A 4,743-nucleotide genomic window follows, 5' to 3' on the forward strand; every position below is an offset into this window, starting at 1 on the left:
TAACAGACTTTTTAAATAATATCATCCATCATATAAATAGAATTAGGAGAGTGAAATCAACAGCAGAGGAATAATCTGTCGGCTTCAAATCCATCATGTATCTTATGAAATTCGCAAAAGAGGATTAGTTCTACTTTTCCCTGATGAACTGAGGAAATTAAGACCTTTAACTCATTTTCAAAATTTCTCTCCCGCTCTCTCACAGGAGTTCCTATTTTCAAGAGCAGACCTCGGGGTCAATTCTTGGGAGGGTGACACCCCACGTGACTGAATCCGAAGAATCAACTTCCTAGCAGTCGCTGGAACGACTTTTGCTAAATTTTATTTTCTAAGTTTACACAGGACGTTGATTTCGCCTCTGGGGGCGGTATATTCAAATACATACACCATTTAATTCTAAAAAATATCTTATTGGCCTATGGCATTATGTTTATTTACTGCTTATAGCTCCCAGTAGCTGATGCCAGAAGTATACATACGATAAAAGATCCCGCCACATTTTCGGAATCTTTAATTTCTCTCTGGCTTTAAGCTTTTCAAGGACATTTCAAGCTTTTCAAGGACACTGGTGTGAAGAACAACACTATGAACTTGCATGAACTATCGTTAAAGAATATTGACTGAAAGTAAAGTTGTTACGCAGATAAGTAAAATATCAGAAGATGAAATTCATAGATGAATAATGCATAAAAACGAATGTTCTGATCGTATTTATTTTTTACAATTTTACATTATACTTCTAAGAATCAATCATCTCAAATTTCGGGAGTTTCCACATTCTGCAAAAAATTTTGGAAATGGAGTTTCAAAATATTGTTTTAATATACATGTTTTAATTTATCATTTAATACTTTGTCGCTATGTGTATTTAGATGAATAGTTCGTATTCATTTGTTTTACAAAAATAGTGAATGTTCAAGCTTGACAGTCCTTCCTTGGCCATCACTGTTTAAAGAAACAACCATCTCTCTTCTGAAGAGAAAGTATTAAACGTATCTTTTTTTCAGGTAACTGGAGTTCAGATTCTGAAAATGTGATTGAAACATGGGCAAAGGCGAGACAAATGGGTCGTTTCGCGGATGTCACTTTTATTGTTGAAGATGAAGATGTCAAGGAGGTGTTCCACGCTCACAAATGTATGCTGGCCTTTGGCAGTCCCGTCTTCGAAGCTATGTTCTATGGACCAATGCAAGAGAAAAATAATCCAATTAAAATTATTGATATGAATCCTGCAGCCTTCGAAAATCTTCTAAGGTAAAAAAAAAAAAAAAAATATTATTAGTTTTTAAACTGAGCAATCAAATTAAGTGTAATAACAAATTTAGCTTTTAACGACATAAGTAAGAGTTTCGCATATTAATACATAGGCTATTTGTACATTTTTTGGATGATTTTGCTCTGCTATAAAGAAAAATCGTCTGTTTAGAATATTTTTTTTAACTACAACTAAATTTTGGAAAGCATAAATTATCCTCTGCTACTTGACAGTTTTGTTTTCATGCAAAATGGCGCTTTTAAGGAAGCAATGGATATGAGGCTATTTTTGTGCTTTTTCCGGAGAAAGGTGTTAGTATCTAGTTATTAGAAAAGCTGTGAGAGCCATTGTTTTTTTGATATGTAAAGCTGCGATAGTTAATATATTCAACAAGAAAGGGAAAACAAACATCAATGTTTGTCTCACAAGTGAAAAAATTGTTCCAAATACAATCGAATGTTGCAAAGGTAAAACTTTAAAAAAATTCCGCCAAGTTAAGGGACAATTACAAAGTCACTAAATACTCAGTGTGAACTATAAACAAAGGTATTAATGCTGCATTGTAAAAAGGGAAAAAAAACATAATTGGCATCGTCTTTCTCCAGGAAAATGACTGCAATAAAAATACATCTATTTATTATCCTCAAAGAAAACAAAAAAAAAAAAAAAAAAAAAAAAAAAATCTCAAAACATGGGTTTAAAAAACCTAAAGCGTGTTTTTCTAAGGGATTTATTATTGTTGCTGGTTTTTCATATAACGACAATTAAAAATAAACATAATAGAAAACAAATTAAGATCAACTACACATATTATCAAGAATGTATTTTATGCCCAGTTTTCAAATATGAGATACCTTCTCTATCCACCGTGCAAAACAAAACAAGCGGATATGCATCAAAGCCCACTTAATTTCCTGGGAAAAAAATGGAACAAGAACCCGGAAATATCAAAGTCATACACTTCATTCACATGCCTACTAAATCTCCTGTAAATCCATGGATTTTTGCAACTTTGGAATTTTAAAAAGCGAATTGTCCAAATGTCGACCTACGAATGTTCATGGACTTTGGAAAGCTGTTCAAGAGGAATGAAATAAAATACCTCTTCCGATACCACAAAAATCTTTACTGTCCTGGGGGAAGATTAGGGTACAGAAAGATAGTGAAGAACAAGGGTTATCAAACAGAACATTCAAAACACAAAAGTTTTAGGTAAACTATTTTGCTTCGTACAATGAAAATCATTTAAAAATGTGCAACCAGCCTCTAGATAGACGTAAATGATGGTTTTTGAATTGTTTGTTATTTACGTTTATATTACGTAAAAAAAGTATTTTAGATAATCTCAATTTCTTACAAGAGTTCTTCACGTTTAAATCTGCCAATTTCATGCTATTCGGTTACCGAATGAAAGGCGATCTGTACAGAAACAAAGAGACTTTTGTAGCAAAAATTCAGTCAGAACTAAAAAAAGACGTGTAATACGAAGTTTAAATAACTTTACATATGCAATTATACATGTACGGAATGTAATATCTTAAATGTTAACTCTGATTCCTTGCATTTAGTGAAGTAATCCCTAAACTTTTTAAATATATTTTTTGCATGATTGAACAAAGTAAAAGAAGTATTCTAATAGCGAAAAATTTAGGGTGTCATAATTTCAAAGAAAATTTCCATTTCGACCGCTCTCGAAACCATTTGAACGATGCTTTTGCTTAACATCTTCACGTACCTACAGAATAAAGGCCTGTTTTCGCCAAAACGGGATTGTAAAATTGTTTTAAAATACACTCATGTCCATAAATTAAGGATAATGCAAAATCAGGCAAAGGATGAGTTAGAAGCAAAACAAATTTGACTTATTTGTAAAGCTTATTTATTAAACAAAAGGTAAAGAGCAAAAAAAGATGCTATATGTTTGATATTATTAAAAAATTAGCGATTTTTTCTCCCTGGAGCAAATTACAAAAAAAAAAAAAAAAAAAAAAAAAAAAAAAAAAAAAAGTATTTACAAAAAACCAATATTGCATGGTTGGTATGATTGCTAATACATTGTATGTCTCCCAGACGATGCAATACAGTCCGTACAACGCCTAAGCATGCTGCATGCTGAGTATCAAATTATCGATCTGATCTTGGGGGATATTACACCACACAAAAAGCAATGCTCTCCAAAGTTCCGGTATACATGTAGGAAGAGGTTGACGGCCTGCAACTCGTCGGCCAAGCATGTTCCACACGTGCTCAACTGGATTCAAGTCCGGTGAGAATGCTGGCCAGTCCATATGGGTGATATCCTCCGATTGAAGGCATTCGCTTACGAGGTTTGCACGGTGTGGACGGGCTTTGTCATCAATAAACACAAATTGTGCGCCCATGGTGCCCCGAAACAAACGTACATGTTGTTCCAGAATGACGTCCCAATAGATTTGGCTGGTCATGGATCCAATTTGAACGTGCAGGTCAGTTCTGGAATCCAGAATAAGTCCACCTCAAACGAGCACTCCTGCACCAACGTAACGGTGTCGTTCAATAATGTTTTCTTAGTGTTAACGGGTACCTGGAGCTCTCCATATGAAAGTCCGGCGAGAATCAGACTGCAAGCTAAACCTGGACTCGTCTGAAAACATCACACAAGCCCACTGTTGCGGTGTCCACAATGCATGTTCTCTACTCCAGGCTTACCGCAGGCGACAGTGAGTTGCAGTAAGTGAAACGCATCTGACAGGTCTACCAGCATATAGACCAATCTGCCCTAAGCGTCTGTACACGGTCTGCCTTGAAATTGTCGTACCAGTGGCTGAAGAGAGCTGACGAGACAGGTATGAGGCTGTGCTCCGCCTGTTTCTTTTGGCAGTAACTGTCAAATACCGGTCCCCATTCGGCGTTGTAACTCTGGAGCGACCTGTGCTGTAACGTCTACTCACATTACCATCATCTTGGAATCGTTGCCAAAGCCTGGAGATGACACTCTGGGTAATTCCAAGATCGTCTGATACTTCCAGTTGGGTACGCCAACATTCCAGACGGCCGATAATTCTACCACGTAAATAATCATCCAAATGCGTCCTTTGTGCCATAACTATTCGGTTATTGCATTGAAATGCTTATAAAGCGCCTGCGAACAATTTTACTTCTTTGCCTGTATTTCTTATACATCACTCTCTTACGCTCTCGTCATTGTGACGTACCATCGGTGTCATCTGGTTACTTCCTGAAATTTGCATACGATTCTTGAAGATGTGTGTAGTGATTTTACAGGTGATATATTTATTTTAGAGTTCGATTTCTGCGTGACTCCGAATTATACTTAATTTATGGACATGAGTGTAGATTCACAAGAGATTTTTCCTCGACGTCTGTACGTAAGTACGTATATATGCATCTCGCATAAGGTATAAAGGCCCGTCCACACGACTACGCTCGAAACGTAGCTGACGAACGCGCTTTTACGTTACCAGCGTCCAAACGAGTACGCTTGCGAA

The sequence above is a fragment of the Stegodyphus dumicola genome, chromosome 8, assembly GCF_044657685.1.
Source record: "Stegodyphus dumicola isolate Sdum_Otavi_A_Nest chromosome 8, ASM4465768v1".
Lineage (NCBI taxonomy): Eukaryota > Metazoa > Arthropoda > Arachnida > Araneae > Eresidae > Stegodyphus > Stegodyphus dumicola.